Source organism: Pseudochaenichthys georgianus, unplaced genomic scaffold, assembly GCF_902827115.2.
Source record: "Pseudochaenichthys georgianus unplaced genomic scaffold, fPseGeo1.2 scaffold_476_arrow_ctg1, whole genome shotgun sequence".
NCBI lineage: Eukaryota > Metazoa > Chordata > Actinopteri > Perciformes > Channichthyidae > Pseudochaenichthys > Pseudochaenichthys georgianus.
In genome coordinates, this window is record NW_027263040.1 from 54,341 (window position 1) to 74,234 (window position 19,894).

At 39.4% G+C, this 19,894-nt stretch overlaps 2 long non-coding RNA genes across 2 annotated transcripts; one reads left to right on the top strand and one right to left on the bottom strand.

Moving 5' to 3' along the window:
- Positions 1 to 581: 581 nt before the first annotated feature.
- LOC117442791 (uncharacterized) lies at positions 582 to 2,573 on the top strand. Its single transcript, XR_004551563.2, has 3 exons — positions 582 to 751; positions 1,848 to 1,957; positions 2,490 to 2,573. It is a non-coding gene; the product is annotated as an uncharacterized lncRNA (long non-coding RNA).
- Positions 2,574 to 2,686: 113 nt separating this feature from the next.
- Positions 2,687 to 4,489, bottom strand: LOC139433463 (uncharacterized). Its single transcript, XR_011642920.1, has 3 exons — positions 4,337 to 4,489; positions 3,236 to 3,327; positions 2,687 to 2,842 (listed from the first exon to the last, which is right to left on the bottom strand). It is a non-coding gene; the product is annotated as an uncharacterized lncRNA (long non-coding RNA).
- Positions 4,490 to 19,894: the final 15,405 nt, after the last annotated feature.

Sequence of the window (19,894 nt, forward strand, 5' to 3'; positions counted from 1 at the left end):
CACACACACAACTGAAATCCTCTCACATTCACTACTGAACACCTCACACACACACTACTGAAAACATCTGGCCTTGCACACACACTACTGAAATCCTCTCACATTCACTACTGAACACCTCACACACACACTACTGAAAACACCTGGCCTTGCACACACACTACTGAAATCCTCTCACATTCACTACTGAACACCTCACACACACACTACTGAAAACATCTTGCCTTGCACACACACTACTGAAATCCTCTCACATTCACTACTGAACACCTCACACACACACACACACACACACACACACACACACACACACACACACACACACACACACACACACACACACACACACACACTACTGAAAATTAAGCCTCACACACACACTACTGAAATCATCTCACATTCACTACTGAACACCTCACACACACAATACTGAAAATTAACCTCACACACACACTCCTGAAAAACATTTTACTGAAAGGTTCTCAGTAGGGAATGTGCATGTGCTTCACCTATGTGTGTGTGTGTGAGGGGATTCTTGCTGTAACGGAAGTCATTCTAATGTAACGGATGTTATTCTAATGTAACGGAAGTCAGTGGTCTCTTTGCTAGCCCCGTTAGCTTCATTAGCTCCAGGCTGCTACTCCGAAGTGGTTGTTGTGTTGATGCCTGGTGGAGTATTCTTCATTGAAATATCGCACTTATCGTATGGCTCTGCGGTTCAAACAGACCGTCCATGAATGCAGTTTATTCGGTAAGTACAATTCAAGCACTTTATTTCTTACTTGTCTTTTTATTCAGCTAACAAGCGAGACGAAGCTACATCTGTGCTAACGATGCTATCCGTAGCATACAAGTTAAAACATAATGGAGAAGTGTAACACATTAAGAAGGTTTATACTGTAAAACATAAGGCTTCTCGGTGAGGTTGGTAAAATAAGGTCATGCTTGTACATTAGTTAGTTTGCTAGTTAGGTAACTGTATGCATTGTTATTGTTAATTTAAAATAGCTATGCTCGACGATGCAGACAGCTAGCGTCACATTAGTGTTGAAGAGCAGAGTACTGTATGAGATTAACCTCACTATAAGATCTGTGTATCTGAAACATATGAATCTCACATTTCCAGTTGGTTCCAGAAATAACGTTAACGTAGATATTGCAATATGGTTTGTTGAGCTGGAGTTGATTATTGAAGCTTACTGGTTAACGTTCATCATATTAAACGAACGAACCCAAACGTTGTTGTTTTTATTAATATTATTACCAATACTTACTTAGCATTTTATTATCATTACACTGGAGAAACCGACTTATTGTGGCAGCAGAACATGAACATGTAACTTAATGCCTGCATTTGAGGACGAAAAATAGCTCAGTCAATGCTTTAGGGACAAGGAAATGATTTGTTTAAATATTAGATATGACGTTATGTGTGCTTCTGTGACAATGAAGCTTATTCATTGCATTACATTTGATGAATCTCACATTTCCAGTTGGTTCCAGAAATAACGTTGACGTAGATATTGCAATAGTTTGCAGGAACTTGCTTTCAAGCAGAACTTGAAAATGTACATAAATAGCTGACGTTAATAATGCTAACTAGCGAGCTAGCTGTGTAGATCTGCTGCACTATTTACTACAGCCCGGCTGTCCGCAGCCGACTTTATAACAGTATTAAGTGAAAACCATTCAAAATATTTTATAGAATAAATCCGTTATCCAAATCCCATAAAAACACAAGACAACCAGCAATTAGACAATAACATGTGTCGTATTTTTGTCGGATGAATGCAAGCTGATATTGTCACTTTTAAAAAAACCTAAATAAGGGTTGTTCCCTCTGTTAGGATAATACTACAGAAAATGGGCTCCGCGGAAGGTGACACCCTTGCAAACCAAAAAAGAGAAATACAAGTATTTGTATTCCCCCCGGTCTGCACGTTTTACGTTGCTTAAGGTAAGTGAACATGAAACTATTCAGCATAACTTTCAATAATAATCTACGGTATTTATTGAGTTTTGGGATATTACTTGCATACAAATCTATAAATGCCTTAAGGTTTCTAAAACATACAATATGTGGTAGATTCAACAGTGGACCCAGCAAAGATTCACATTTTTGCACGATTTGTTATTGATTTGTTGCGGTTACTTAATTATACTTTTAATAAATTCAAGTCAAGCTTAGTTACATGTGATGGTAGCTATATGCTCTTACCTGTGTGCCTCCTCCGCAACCAGACTGTATTCAAAATCTTAAGTACCAGTTCTATCTACTTTAAACAATTAAAAAGACACAATCAACTACATTTATTGATATACCAATCTTTATTTTTGGGGGCCTCTTCTTCTTTTAAATTAAACTTTCAGACATGAGATATTGAAATACAGTAATAGTTTTGTCTATTTAAAAAAGAATGAGCCATTCCTTACAGTTAACTTCATATTTCTTATTGTCTAAAGCATTTATTTCCCCCTCATATTCTCAGTGTGGATCAATTGAGACAGTGTGCAGAGACTTTGGGAGAAACCTCAGCGTGACGGATGTCCTGTCTGTGGGTTTGGCTGGAGAAGGTGGAGAGGTCTTTCTCTGGGATGAGGACGTGGCCTGATGGAGGAGGACCAGGTCTGATGAAGAAACCACTTAACTGCATCCGTGAGCCCATACTGGGCTCAGCTGCCACAAACAAATGATGGTCCTGTTTGACTTTGTGTTCACAATAAAAGTGTAGTTTCTTAGTGAATGTCCTGTATTGGTCTTTAATCTGAAATCAGCTTTTCATTTTCTTCTTGCCCCTCTGAGAAAACGGTGAGGCAGTTGTGTCCTTCAGGTATGTCCTTCCTAACAGAAATGACAAGAAACATGACATTATTGCAGAGCAAGTGTGTTATTTATGAAACGTTTGTTTATTTAGCGGCTGTAGAAATAATGTATTTTTTAAATGTTAATGTGTTTTTTTAATTCATCACTTTGTACTACAAAGATAATCAGATTATGAATGAACAGTCTGCAGTTAATCAACATTAAAATATCTTATTAAATAATATTCAACTGCTCGGTTGTCTCACTGCAAGAACCACTTTTACCACGTCTTTTACAGACAATATGTAGAGACAAATGGTAGCAATTCTCACAATGTAAAATAATAATTGCCTTAAATACATTGAAATGTGAAAGCTGATTATAGTTGTTACTTTATCTATTTAAACCAGAACGTTTCTCGATTCTTTGTACCTTTGAGTCCATGCTGAAGTTCACTGATGTTAGGAATAGGTCTGTCTCTCGTGGTCAGCATCCTCTGGTCTGTCTGCCGCATCACCTGGAAACTTTAAACAAACAGATATATATGTATATGTAAAGTAACAATGTGTTGGTCACAGACTTTTTTACATGCAAATGTCATGTGATAATCTTTTTGTTATCCTTAAAGAAAGTGCTGGATATCAAAGCCCTTACTGTATCTTATCAGTTGGATTGTGTATTATTGTATAGTTGTGGTCCTTTTTATTTTAGAATCGTTTTTCATGAGACAGTCAATTTAAATATTTGTCCTATGCCATATTCACATTCATTTGTAACACACACGTAGGGGTAAAAGACAAACATCTTCAACAAATGTAATGCAATGAATAAGCTTCATTGTCACAGAAGCACACATAACGTCATATCTAATATTTAAACAAATCATTTCCTTGTCCCTAAAGCATTGACTGAGCTATTTTTCGTCCTCAAATGCAGGCATTAAGTTACATGTTCATGTTCTGCTGCCACAATAAGTCGGTTTCTCCAGTGTAATGATAATAAAATGCTAAGTAAGTATTGGTAATAATATTAATAAAAACAACAACGTTTGGGTTCGTTCGTTTAATATGATGAACGTTAACCAGTAAGCTTCAATAATCAACTCCAGCTCAACAAACCATATTGCAATATCTACGTTAACGTTATTTCTGGAACCAACTGGAAATGTGAGATTCATATGTTTCAGATACACAGATCTTATAGTGAGGTTAATCTCATACAGTACTCTGCTCTTCAACACTAATGTGACGCTAGCTGTCTGCATCGTCGAGCATAGCTATTTTAAATTAACAATAACAATGCATACAGTTACCTAACTAGCAAACTAACTAATGTACAAGCATGACCTTATTTTACCAACCTCACCGAGAAGCCTTATGTTTTACAGTATAAACCTTCTTAATGTGTTACACTTCTCCATTATGTTTTAACTTGTATGCTACGGATAGCATCGTTAGCACAGATGTAGCTTTGTCTCGCTTGTTAGCTGAATAAAAAGACAAGTAAGAAATAAAGTGCTTGAATTGTACTTACCGAATAAACTGCATTCATGGACGGTCTGTTTGAACCGCAGAGCCATACGATAAGTGCGATATTTCAATGAAGAATACTCCACCAGGCATCAACACAACAACCACTTCGGAGTAGCAGCCTGGAGCTAATGAAGCTAACGGGGCTAGCAAAGAGACCACTGACTTCCGTTACATTAGAATGACATCCGTTACATTAGAATGACTTCCGTTAAAGCAAGAATCCCCTCACACACACATAGGTGAAGCACATGCACATTCCCTACTGAGAACCTTTCAGTAAAATGTTTTTCAGGAGTGTGTGTGTGTGAGGTTAATTTTCAGTATTGTGTGTGTGAGGTGTTCAGTAGTGAATGTGAGATGATTTCAGTAGTGTGTGTGTGAGGCTTAATTTTCAGTAGTGTGTGTGTGAGGTGTTCAGTAGTGAATGTGAGAGGATTTCAGTAGTGTGTGTGCAAGGCCAGATGTTTTCAGTAGTGTGTGTGTGAGGTGTTCAGTAGTGAATGTGAGAGGATTTCAGTAGTGTGTGTGTGAGGCTTAATTTTCAGTAGTGTATGTGTGAGGTGTTCAGTAGTGAATGTGAGATTATTTCAGTAGTGTGTGTGGAAGGCCAGATGTGTTCAGTAGTGTGTGTGTGAGGTGTTCAGTAGTGAACGTGAGATGATTTCAGTAGTGTGTGTGTGACAGAGATGGAGTACTCGAGTCCTGGACTCGGACTCGAGTCGGACTTGAGTGCCGATTTTCGGGACTCGTGACCCGACTCGGATTCGCGCACTGATTGACGCGACTCGGACTTGGACTCGTGAATTCTCGCACAGGATGACTTGGACTCGGACTCGGACTCGTGAATTCCCCCCCCCCACGATGACTCGGACTCGACTCGTACATTGACGCTCCGACTTGGACTCGGACTCGAGCACATTTTCTCTGGAGTCTGATGTCCTCTATCCTGTATGGCGAGTTCACGTACTGGGCCCCGCTGTTCCAGTCTAGAGATGTCTACAGACACACCCCGCATCGTGCTGTATGCTTTCACACATTCTGCTTCCACATTGGAAAAGAGCAGCGCACAATGCTCGTTATGTGGAAATAATATAGAAGAGAAGGCTCCGTAACACATTACTCTAAGGATCGAGTTCAGACATATAGGCTGTCTTGAACACTATCATCAGAGTAACGTGATCTAATCAATAAATAAAGATTCAGCCGATAACGAAAGCACATACTTAACATGCAGAATGACTTCATTTTGCATGCTAAGTAGCCATGTGCTTTCTGGGGATAAATCTTTATCGGTAAACTGATTTAACCCGTAAAAGTTCCTTCAAAATAAGAGTCCCGATCTTATTACTATCAAAATAAAAGTGCAAAACGAAAACTTTACCATAGGAAAATATTGGCATACAAATATAATCACTTCTCTAAAAGGTAACACATTTTAAATATAGTCTATTTATATATAATAATAATATTAATATTAGAAATAAGCTTTATATTTGTATAGCACCTATTACAAGAATTGTAGCCAAACTCGCTTCACAGCAGTTGAATAGACAGGATAACAGCAATGTAGAGGAGCAGCTACATTTCAAAACATATATCCACGAAGATTAATTCATGAAGACTTGTGACTCGGACTTGACTTGGACTCTTCTTAAGTGACTCGGAATTGGACTCGTACTCGAACACAGGTAATGATGACTCGGACTCGGACTCGACTTGGACACTCCTTGGGTGACTCGGACTTGGACTCGGACTCGACTACGACTCTCCCTTGGTGACTCGGACTTGGACTCGGACTCGAAGAGTGGTGACTCGAGGGTGACTTGGACTCGTGAATTGGTGACTTGACTACAACACTGGTGTGTGAGGCTTAATTTTCAGTAGTGTGTGTGTGAGGTGTTCAGTAGTGAATGTGAGAGGATTTCAGTAGTGTGTGTGCAAGGCCAGATGTTTTCAGTAGTGTGTGTGTGAGGTGTTCAGTAGTGAATGTGAGAGGATTTCAGTAGTGTGTGTGTGAGGCTTAATTTTCAGTAGTGTATGTGTGAGGTGTTCAGTAGTGAATGTGAGAGTATTTCAGTAGTGTGTGTGGAAGGCCAGATGTGTTCAGTAGTGTGTGTGTGAGGTGTTCAGTAGTGAACGTGAGATGATTTCAGTAGTGTGTGTGTGAGGCTTAATTTTCAGTAGTGTGTGTGTGTGAGGTGTTCAGTAGTGAATGTGAAAGGATTTCAGTAGTGTGTGTGCAAGGCCAGATGTTTTCACTAGTGTGTGTGTGAGGTGTTCAGTAGTGAATGTGAGAGGATTTCAGTAGTGTGTGTGTGAGGCTTAATTTTCAGTAGTGTGTGTGTGAGGTGTTCAGTAGTGAATGTGAGAGTATTTCATTAGTGTGGTTGGAAGGCCAGATGTGTTCAGTAGTGTGTGTGTGAGGTGTTCAGTAGTGAACGTGAGAGTATTTCAGTAGTGTGTGTGCAAGGCCAGATGTTTTCAGTAGTGTGTGTGCGAGGTGAGTTTGAATTTTGGCCTACACGGCCCCTCATAACAATACAGCATCCTTACCCCCTAAAAGCTTAATTTCTTTGAGCTGGTGCTATAAAAATACTTCAGAACGGAGGAGAAACTATTCCCTCTGTTCACCTCCTTCCCCATCTCCCACTTGACTGCCAGCTCTTTTTTGTAAATATTTGTTTGTGGTAAAATGTTAAGTCAAACTTCAAGTCTGAGTCCTGATTCAGGTAAATTAGGTCCAGAAATGTTTTACACAATTTATATTTGAAAAGTTGTGCAAACTCTTCACTCAGCAAGTTTCAGTTCCTCCGTTGCAGCAGAACATGTAACCTCTCTACCTTCCCTTCACTTCCCTCCTGCAGATCAGTTTGAGAGACAAAGTCTAAGTAACAGTCCCACATTCTCAGCAGAATGTAAAAATCCAAGGGTCAACACCTCTCACTCCTGAAGCTGAGAGAAGAATCTTAGACGACGGTACTCTATCTTTTAAGCTGTGGTTGTGATGTCCATAGTGCACTGGCTCCAGACAGGGTTTATAGAGAGGATTGCCAAGAGTTAATCTGTGTGTTTCTGTGTGAGTTTGTATGCTGTCACATTACACCTCTGTTTCTTTTTTGCATTACAAATGCCGATTGATAATTGGCAATAAGATATTTGCATTTCTTTGAATGCATGGGTTGTGTTGGAAGAAGGATGTGGGTTAAATATGCAATAATTGCCTAAATTGTGGGACAACTTACAGAATGAAGAGCAATGGGCTTTGGATAAACACAGATTGTTGATCATGACAATTATTAACTAGTAAGAGGTCAGATAAATCATACTCTATTCATGATTAATTATAGGATCAGATTCTCCTTTAGGTACAATCATATCAGTTAATTACAAAAGTTGAGTTGATATGATGTCTCACTTGAGCAACTTTATGAGTGTCTCTTTGTTTTTCGTGGAAGTGCAGGCTGAGGTCTAAAACAATGTGTGTTTGTGTGACAGTGGATTTGTGTGATTAATGGATTAAAGGCAGTTAGAGACGGTGCTGTCATGTTAGATTATATGGAGTGACAAGCTTCACTGATTCATCTCATAGATCATATCGGAACAAACCCCTCACATTCCTGGCAATTTTCTGCCTCAGTGCATTTGCTTCTCAATGATGTAGGCCTCTGAAGTGCTCGAGTGTGTGTGCGTGTGTGTGCGTGTGTGTGTGTGTGCGCGTGTGTGTGTGTGTGTGTGTGTAATAATAATAATAATAATCCTTATATTTATTATAGCGCTTTATCAATGACTCTCAAAGCGCTTTACAAATACACACATACAGATCATACATACATGTAATGGTCATCTACTGTGGACAATACCCACAGGAGCAAATGCAGGTGAAGTGTCTTGCCCAAGGACACAACGGCCTGACGCAGTGGGGCAGGAGCGGGTTTCGAACTGGAGTTCCCCAACGCCCCCTTGATCTGATGATCAAACGCACAGACCACTGCGCCACCCGTCCCTGTGTGTGAGTGTGTGCGTGCGCATGTGTGTGCGTGCGTGCGTGCGTGTGTGCGTGTATGTGTGTGTGTGTGTGAGTTCAGGTGTCCAGATAACAAACTTTAATTTCAAGACCACTTCTTGGGTGGATGTATGGTATTCCTCTTGGTTGTGAGGGTGGCAGTATTTTCTGTTTTGGGAAATATTTAAAAGATAATATCAGACATTTAGTTTGTACAATCTTTCAGTGCATATGGATTCAGCAGGAGCATTTTGAAATACATGTTTGACCCACAGGAAAAAAGCATTACATTAGTTAGGCCTAAACCATCCTCCCCGTGCAAAAAAAGTGCTCATTAAGACCCATATCTACGGCTAATGTTGGGCGTTGATGGGCTACCACTCAGGTTTTAGAAATTATCACAGGTGGGAGTGGGGCAAAAAGGTCGAGAACAATAGTTGGTTTTTTTCCCAGACCACAGTTTAATGCCTATGTGAAAGCAAAAGTCAAGTCATTTTATCCAATTATGTTTTCCTAAACTTAGCCTTGTCGCTTTGTTGATGAAACATTACATAGTTGATTCAATTTACAACGTTTAACCTGTTAAGCACCTTCCCCCCGATACCGGGGGAAAAAACGCGTCATCTGAGGAAACAGTGTCTGAGAGCATCTTAATATTTAATAAACTATGAATGTTTTATATCCATGGTTACATGGGAAGAAACTCATCTAACTGATCATTTATATTTTTTATTAAAAAAAAAACACAATGCTAACGCTGAGCCTCTGAATTAGCAACGAGCGAAAAATGCTTACAGATTACTGCACAGAAACTCACTCATAAAACCCTTATTATGTATCTTGTCTGCACATCCAACCCATCGATTCGCATCGTGAGATGACACAGAATCGATGGGTACATACATTATCACTCTATGATAAGAACTCTCGGATATAAGAACAAGAACGGACATCAAAACATGTGGCGCTAGGTAGCTAAAACCGGCAACATGGCCTACCTTGGTCGTTGTCTGGTCAAAACTGATCTTCAATGGCATTACAACGATAAAAACGCTGCTGAAGTTAATCCATAGGTTAATCCAATGTGTCTGTGTCCCTTTGAAAGGATTTCTGATAATCCCTGCTTTTCCGTTTCCAGATGTCAGAGCGAGAGATAGCTTCACTCTCATGCAAAACTACATGCGCAAAGCCCCCACCTTTTTGTGTTAACGTTGGAGTCCATGTGAAAACTCCCCTTCGATTCTATTGGCTCTAATGGTCAGACAGAGATGTCAATCACCAACATCGACCAATGGGTTCCAGAGAAACGGTAAAAACGTTCGTTTCCACCCAAATCACCCCAGAGGTGGAGTTTTTTTTGTTGCTAAACTTCTCTAAAAAGGTAAAATGTCACTTGTTTTGCATCAATCTTGATACAGGGTACTTATTATATGTTGTACTTTGGATTCCTAAAGCTTTTAGTCTACCTTACCATCATCCAAGGGTAGTTTTCACTATAAGTAAAAAATAATGTTTGGGCGGACACTAATTTACAGTTTTTTTACTATGTTCAATCTGAATTTTCTTTAAAATAAAAAACATCGATATTGATTCTGGCTTTTCTTCATCCAACTCACAGGTTTATTATTACTTTGAGAAAAAAGATTATTAATTTAACCCTTTTAGAAGGGAAGATATGGTCATTTGTTCTGGAAATGTCTTTCTCGAGCCTGAGACCTGAAAAACAGGCTCGGTGTTTAACAGGTTAACCATGTGTTTAAAACAGCTACCGTTTCGCAATGTGCACCTGTCACTCGGTACCATCCAACTGCCATGTTTATCATATTGGAAGTCATTGCCTGCGAGGAGGTATGGGTTAATAAGGCGATTTGGGAATTTTCTTAATGTAGCTGTTGATATTAAGACGTGATTCATGACAACATTTGCTGGTCTCTAATGGTCATTCACGTTATTTTATTAGTCATTGGCAACAACCTATTTTGTTGTTCTGGTTTGATGACATGTTAGTTAGTGCAGATCAACACAAAGTTGTCCCTGTAGTTCAAATTGGATACAAACCACTCGAGCACCAAGGCAAGGCAAGGCAAGTTTATTTATATAGCACCTTTCAACACAAGGTAATTCAAGGTGCTTTACAAAAATGAAAGACATTCAGACAAAGGCATTTAAAAACAGTCATTACAAATAAAAGATAATAAAAGAAACATTAGATAATAAAAGAAACATTAGATAATAAAAGAAACATCTCCAAGACCAATATACAGTAGTATTTAAGCTACACTGACAGCTAACTGGCTCATAGGAATGGCATAATCTGTCTGTCAGTCCCTCACTTTCAATAAGACTGTAATATGGATGGATTTTCAGGACATTCATAGTTCAGTAAGGATGATTCCGACTGTGATACCCGAATATCCTCAATCTGGATATTTTGGTTTATCCATCAAAATGTCTTTAGATTGGGATCTAGTGAAGAACAAGTATTTCATCTGGATTGAACAATGACAACATTTTAAATTATGTATAGGTAATACTTCCTATTTAATAACTGTGCAGCATATCATGAAAAGCTCAAGGCTAAACAAGCAATACAAGCTGCGGCAAGCTCTCAAACCTGTATTTGATACTCTCCTGAGAATTGTGCTCAATCTTTGTGATTGTATTAGAGAGACAAATAATTTGGTTATGCAATATGATCTCATTGATTTCAATTCAGCCTGACATGGTTAACAGCAAACAGAAGGGCCATTGAGGGGAACAATAGAGTGGCTCTTATTGCTTTAATCGATAGGGAACACTTTAATACCGCATATATTTTAGGCAATTCAAAAGTAAAACACCCGCCGATCCCCTGAACAGTTATTCATTTCAAAGTATTGATTGAAGTCAAACAGGAAGATGTTGAACACAACTCTCAAACAAATAGCTAAAAGGACTTGAAGAATAAGATATCCATTCTGCTCACCCATCCCTTCATGCTGGCCCATTGGGGTAATCTCCCAGTGTAATCTTCACAGCCTAGCAGTACATGTGCTAATGTATGATAATACCTTTGGAAAGCCTCCGTATCCCATTGCTATTTGCAGGAGTGGAGATAGACTGCTTGTGTACACAATACATTTGGCCCGGACACGAAACAATTCCCCCAGTTCCCTTGTGATAAGTGAGCAGAAAAGGAAGAAGTTGAAAATTGATGGAAAGAAATACAATAAATAGAGAAAGAGCGAGTGAGACCGAGATAAAGAAAATCAGGGAGGTCCCCAGGAGACGGGGAAATCCTCATCTAGCTTTATTTGACGGGGCACGTAAACCGAACGCTATGAGTTGAAGCAGTCTATAGGTGATTTTCAAATCATTTATCATCTACTTCCTGTATGAGGGAATGCTAATGTGTGTTGACAGGAATTTCCAGTCCTGACTGGAGTGCTGCGAATCCGAGGAAAGCTGACAGATACAATGATAGGCGACACTAAACGCTCACCTCCCACACACGGAGCCAGGGCTGACATGATTGCCGAAATGTGAGACGGAGCGAAGAAAGAAAGGACGAGAAAAAATCAGTCAGAAAGAGAGTGAAGGTGAAAAAGGGTTGTAAACACTGAGTAAACCCTTGCCTTGTGTGAAATGGAAAGCAGAAAGCAGCTCCAACTGTTGCATTAGTGACCCCACGAGAGTGTGACTGTGACACACACAGATTGTACTTTCAGCAAACAAACACTACAACTCCAGCAAGGTCACCTGTCCACTCTCGGTATTATATTTTCAGGAGAGACACACTGTAAAATATTACCATGATTTCACAATATTTTGCTGTAATATTTTACAATAAATTACTGTTTTACCACTTTACAGTCTTACCTGTGATGTTCACAATATAATACTGTAATTTTGAATTTTACAGTGAAATCAATACAGGCACAGATAATTACTGTGAATGTACAGGATAAATGATTACCAGGATTTCACAACATGTTACTGTATTATTTCATAGTACAATACTGTATTTAGACCATCCTCTGTGATAACACAACAAATTAAGTGATTTTCTTGCTTTTACCGCTCTTGCTTGGCTTTAAATACTAATTTATTTCTTTAGTGCAGGTTTTACTTAAATTGAAAGGGGCAGGCGCTGCATGTGCCTTAAAATAAACTATGCAACATATACATCTATGTAAAATTGAAATTGTTGTCTTGGCTTATTTTTTTCAGGTGCTTCCTGGGCATTAACCCTGAGACGGGCTCGAAAGCCAAAAAGAGACATGTCAGCACATTCTTCAGAAAATTGTTGACTTCGAGTGGATGTCTGTGTAGACATCCAATCCAATCCAACTTTATTTATATAGCACTTTAAAAACCTTCAGACCAAAGTGCTGTACAGAGAGATAAGCTCACACAACATAATATAAATACAAGATACAAACACAAAACAAACCAGAATAAACGTAATAATTAAAAAATAAATAACAGCCATATAATAAAAACAATAGACCACTGAAAGCAAATAAAAGCAACAATCTACTTGTTTCTGAATGCCAAGGAGAAGAGGTGGGTTTTAAGACGGGATTTAAAAGCAGTCAGTGTGGGAGCCTGTCTGATGAGCAAGGGCAGGTCGTTCCACAGTTTAGGGGCGGCAGCAGAGAAAGCACGGTCCCCTCTGCGCTTACAGATGTAGCACTCCAGATCAGACTCAAAAGGGTGTGTCCCAGTCAAAAGCCCAGCGGATGCCAGTGGCTGGGGGTGTTGCCAAATTGCTAGAGGGCGTTGCCCAATTTCCCCATTTGTTCAATTACAGGATTTAACCATGAGATGGCGCTTCATTCACAAAATACACAATGGGTGTTGTAGAAACATCAATATTTTAGATCAAATAAAGTATATAGTTTGCTTTATGCAGTATATTTCCTGTAATATTGTACAGTAGATTGAAGTAAATCAACTTATACATTAAGATAAGATAAGATGGACCTTTATTAATCCCGTGGGGAAATTCAGTAGTTCAAACAGCAACAGGGTGAGAGTGAAAAACAGGACAGCACAGATTCACACAGATTAATAAAATCAAAAATAAGATGAGCGATAAAAAATAATAATAATAATGAGAAACTATGAAATAAGAAATGAATAAAACTAAAATGTAATTATCATATCATATATTATAATGTATTGTATTATTAAGTAATATCATACATTAACCCCATTATAGCAGATGCCACATTAAATGGATGAACACATGTATGCATCAATAATTACAACAGAGTATTTCTAAATACAAGTTGTAAAAATACTTATATGTATTTAATATTAACCCTTTGGAGTCGACCGTCACGCCGGCGTGATCAGATCACATGACCTGTTCAAGCCGGTGCCGCATAAAAACAACAGTCCGGACAACATTGCCGTGTGTTTCTGTCGAAAGTGCTGGCTTGAAACTACTGTATATCCCAGTCTTTGATTCATGCAAAAAGACCCAGTAAACACGGAAATACGGTGATATAAAGTTAATACATTTCAAAAGTATGAAATATGGAAGCATATATTTGAATATCTTCGCCATATTTGATCATTTTACGAAACGGAAAATACTGGAAACTGTAGATCCTGCTCAACAGGATGTATATGTGTATTTCTGTCGAAAGTACTGGCTCGAAACTATATGCCAGTCTTTGTTTCATGCAAAAATACCCAATAAACACGGACATACGATGATATAAAGTTAATACAGATATATTTCAGAAGTATGAATAATGGAAGCACATATTTTAATATTTTCGCCGTATTTTATCATTTTATGAAACGGAAAATACTGGAAACTGTAGATTCTGCTCAACAGGATGTATTTACCAGGAAGGGGTGAGGTAATCAGGTAAACGGAGTGATACGAAACGAGACGAAAAGAGACGAAGAGGGACGGTGGGAACCGAAGAGAGACGGCGGGAAATGGAGAGAGACGAAGATATACGAAGACAGGCTGCGGGAGACGAAGAGAGGCTGCGGGAGACTGCGATTGAAGTAAAGTGACAAACAAACATTGAAAATGTAGATATAGTTAGATATATTTAGAGTTTTGAAGACTCAACTATGATGAAGAGAACTCTGAACGTGAGTCAAGCTTTAAGCTTGTTTTTTGACATGGACGAGGAGGAATCTGTGATGTTGTCCTCTGTGTCGTAGTTGACAGAAACCGCTTTGAAGCGTGGCACAGATAAAGACAGAAAAAACAGATTTTTGTACATAATGTGTATATATATATATATTTGTATTATATTTATAATAACACTTTTGCCTTATCAGAATGAAATCCCATGCTACCTCAATCAAACTTTCACATTATCATAGTCACATCCCATGTATATATTTCCAGCTTTTAAATGGTTTCGTTGTGTATGTTTGTGTTGTGAAAAATAAAATCATTTTCAAAATCTGTTTTTACATATATGTTGTGATTTTGGGTCCAAAATGTTCATATAGTAGAAGATCACCTACATCCAAACGAAATAAATATAATTAATTATGATGAATACGTTAAGTCTTGTTCATTGTTTTTCACTTTTATTAAATGTTTGATATTTCCGGTGGAAAATCGGACATTCAAAATGCAGCATATTTTCACTCTTACACACATATATTCTCATTTTACATACATACATTTTCACTCTTACACACGGATATTCTCCTTTTGCTCTCATGCGAAATCTACTAAATCAAAGTATGTCATGTATATTTAGTTTTCGTTGATGAGACGAGACGGACTAAGGTGTTAATGGTGGACTATCGGACATTCAAAATGCAGCATATTTCCCCCAAGTGTCTGTCAAAATGCATTTTACGTTTCTAACTTGCAATATCAATATTTCAGCTCTCTTCACTCCAGAAGAGCGATCTCCCTCTCTCTCTGTGTGCGGGGGATCACAGGAGGGGGGAGAGCTGTGGAATGTGACTCCACACATTCCGATGGCCAATTAGTTTTAAACAAAGGGTCCCCAACATACATATGAAACATGGGGGGGTTGGGGCTGGAGAACGGTATGGTCCTACCGTTTTCATACTTTATATATCTTAGCATATTCATACACACTGTTCATACTGCTCACAGGCTGATATCTAGTGTATTCATACCCCTCACTGTTTATTCATCATTCAATTAATTATATATTTTATTCTGTAGATTGTGAACATTACTTTTCACTTTACTGCTTGTTGCTCCTGGTTAGAAGCTAAACTGCATTTCGTTGTCTCAGTATCGGCGGTCACTCCTGATGAACCCACCAGGGCTGTTTCCTCAGAACGAGAGGAAAGTTTTTACCAGGACAGCTTTTTTAAGGGACAGCATCGCCCTGAGATCTATGCTGCTAATATGTTCATGGCCATAACGCCATTTGTAACATATGGGAGAATGGTGAAAATAACCAACTGGACTGGGACCAATGGGAAAATGCCTCTTCCCCTCAATGTGAAGCAACAGATTGAGTCTTATGTTTCCAATCGGTTCCCAAATCTGAACATGGACCAGTGGCATAAGATCAGGAGCCGGGTAAACGAGAGACTGAGGAGCCCCAGAAAAACAGATCCCGAAATCGCTCGTCCTGGTTTCCGCAGCAGATAGGCCTACAGCATGTGTCTGTTACTGTATGTCAGTTATTTTAAATAAAATGGTGAAAACTGAACTTGAAAATTGTTTCCTCTTTTTATTTTCGGGATGGGGAGACGTGTGTGATTAAAAATTCACTCGCAGAAATGTAAAGTGATCTAACTAAGTTCTATTCATATTCTTGACGGGAAGAGCCGTGTAAATGGGTGGCCATATGCATTTGAAAAGCAATATAAATCACACAGTTATTATGCAATAGGCTATAAAAGCACCACCGATTACCTTTCTCCAATTCAAACTCTTGACGGGAAAAAAGGAAGGTGTAAATGGTTGGGCTATACTGCACTGTATACATACAAAGGCCATTCAATAGACGTTCAATATATAGTATTCGTTTATTAGAGTCGGCTTGACTCGGTTTGCATTCATAAAGAATGCACAAATGTGTTTAATCGTTAATGTCATAGTATTCGTTTATTAGTCCCCGAGGGGAAATGGGTAGCAGCACATCACAGAGGCATTTAAAAAGTGAAGAACATTCAAGTTAAACAATACTAAGTAAACAATTAACACAGTAAATTATGTGGATTAAATCACATTTATTTTGTTAAAAATAAACGAAATGACTCGGTTTGCATTCATAAAGAATGCACAAACGTGTTTAATCGTTCATGTCAGATATGTAGGCCTACTAAGTAAATAACCTACATTAGTTCCTGCTCAAGATTAGATTCAACTTTATTGTTATTGCACAGATTACAGGTACTGAGACAACGAAATGCAGTTTAGCTTCTAACCAGGTGCAACAAGCAGTAAAGTGAAAAGTAATGTTCACAATCTACAGAATAAAATATATAATGAATTGAATGATGAATAAACAGTGAGGGGTATGAATACACTAGATATCAACCTGTGAGCAGTATGAACAGTGTGTTAATCGTTAATGTCAGATATGTACTAAGTACATAGCCTACATTAATTTCATGATGGATTAAACCACATTTATTTCGTTAAAAATAAACAAAATGATTAAATGTAGGGTGAATTGCCCTAATGTGGAACATTTTTGCATTTCAGACTTCGGGAATATATTGCGACATGAAGCCGATACAATAAATCAAAATCCAGTAACATTCTGAAATCCCCAGGATGTGTCCTAATCAAACCAAAAGAGAACATGCAGATATTAAACTCATACAAGCAATGGTAGACATATTAGTACTCTTAGTGCCAAGTTGTCTCAGACAATCTGTTTTCCTAATGTGGGACAGTTCTGTGCAACATGTGGGACACTGAAAAGTCTATATTAAAAAGCCTCAGTCACCTTCATTCATGTAATAAAAAAATCTCAGGCCAGTAACACTCAAAGCTACAGTAAATGTGCAATACCATGCTATGTTACTATTTATAATGTTATTGTTGTTACAACAGAAGATGTTTTTATTTAAATTGAAGTTAAATGCATCAATCTGGTGCACTGAGGGCAAAATTAGTAGATTTGTGGATACGGCTCTCAACACTCATATGAAACAGAACTGTTCTTACAATGTGTGTTGGAAGGTATTAAATTACTATGCATATGTTATTGTGTAAACACACAGCTGATCACCTGAGAGCTGCCGTTTCATTCAGAGCGTTTAAAAAAAACGACGGTCTGATTTCAACAACTCAATGTGTGATTATTATAGCAGTAATATTAGACACTAATAATACAGTAAACTATGAACACTGTACATATTATTGTTTGCCCGTGGGATTAGGATGATCGGTAGAGAGCCGCTGCGTCGGATGTGATATAAAAACAAAGCGATTATTGTCGTTGTTGTAAACTCACGTGGATTAAATGTAGTGCATTCATTTCAACTCGCGAACATATGATACATTAAATGATCGCGAGGATCACGATCGAACATCGTTTGTTTGACCCTGGATGCATTTCCTGATCTAAAAACATAGCGATGGTTTTGTACTTACGCCAACGTGAATTAAACATTATTTTGTTAAATAAAAACATGGTGATGTTTAGTAAATGATTACATGTCTCTTACTTAAGCACAGAATATGATCCTATCCGTGATATATGGATCTTAACAAATATCCGCTATATCAGATCCCTGTAGATCAGCTGTTTATTTCACATGAGTTCCAGTGTGGCAGCTTTTCACGGCTCCCCCTGGTGGATCCATGATCCATTGCTGCTGGTTTCATTACAATTAAATGTATTTATCAAGGGGGCGTTTCAAGTCCTGCGGGGGGGTTTTCCTTTTCAGCAGGGGCCCACCCCGTGCCGATCACGGACCCGCCCGGGTAGGCGTCTGAAACGAAGCGCTACATCTGTATATGCAGACTGGACTCTACATCCAATAATTGTGAGTCAGCTGTGGGTGCGTTACGGCCGAGCCGCGGTAGATCTGTTCGCATCAAAAGAAAATGCTCAATGTCAGCTGTTCTTTTCAATGCACGATTTAAACGCACCGTTAGGCGTGGACGCGCTCGCGCACGTTTGGCCTCCGGTCCTTCTGTACGCGTTCCCACCCCTGGCTCTGATACCCCCAACTCTGGCCAGAGTGAGAGAACAACTCCACACACTTATCCTGATAGCTCCGCACTGGCCTGCAATGTACTGGCTGGCGGAGATATATCAGCTGCTGTTCGGGCAGCCGTGGCAGCTCCCACTACGCAGGGACATACTGTCTCAGGCGGGGGGGACGATCTTTCACCCACACCCAGAGCGCTTGGCACTATGGGCCTGGCCCGTGAGTGGTACAATCTGAATACAGTGGGGCTCCCTCAGAGCTTCCTCCACCAGGTCTCTCTATGACTGTAAGTGGAGGGTGTTTGAGGAGTGGTGCCTTCAAAAAGGACACATCTATTTTCAATGTCCTGTCGGGGTGATTTTATCATTTCTACAGGACTTAATTGATAAACACAGAGCTTTCTCTACGATCCAAGTGTACCTGGCTGCTATTGCTGCATGCCATGTGGGCTTTGAGGGAAAGACGGCTAGCCAACATCCTTTGGTCTGCCGTTTTATGAAAGGGGCTCGCAGGCTCCTCCCTGTCTCCAGGTCACTGGTGCCCTTATGGGACTTGGCAGTGGTTTTAGATGGGCTCACTCGACCTCCATTTGAACCCCTGGAAGAAGCTGACATGAAACACTTGTCACTGAAGACAGTGCTGTTACTGGCTCTGGCATCTGCCAAGCGAGTCAGTGACATTCATGCGCTCTTTGTACATCCTTCATGCACTCAGTTTGCCCTGGGGCAAATGAGAGTGTTGCTGAAGCCCAACCCTGCCTTTATACCTAAGGTGTTTGGCTCATGTACCCCAATTGACATTGTGGCATTTCCTCCGCCGCTGTGTTCCTCTGAGGAACAGCGGCCGAATTTGCTGTGTCCAGTTCGTACTTTACGCATCTATATGGACAGCAGGGTTTCCGTTAGCCGGTAATTACAGTTTTTTAGCTGGTAACATTTATAAAAAAACGGTAAATTCAAAACCTGGCGGTCAAAATGTCTGGTAATAATTAGGGAGGCTCCGATAGATCGGCCGCCGGTCATTATCGGCCGATATTCACTCTTAATAGTTTGATCGGTGTTCTCTATAAAGGCCGATCAGGAGAGCTGGATCTGATCGATATGGACATAAACGCGAGTGAAGTTTAACCGGACGCGAGAGAGAGATCAGATCAGCTGCTGAGTCTGACCGAGACACGCAGCTCTGCATAATCACCTGAAGCCCCGCCCTCTGTTTAGCGAGCTGCAGGAGCTGCATGAGAAACTGACGTGCTGTCAGGAGAGAGAGGGAGGGAGAGGGGAAAAGAGAGGCTCCGTTTCTCCCGTGTTATTATTCAAAGTTGATGTAAACTTCTGAATAATGTACGTTATCTACTACAAGTAGTTTGTTTGAATGTAATAATTATGTTGTTTGTTGTTTGTGGAATCAAATCTGAATTGTTTCGATCTGTTA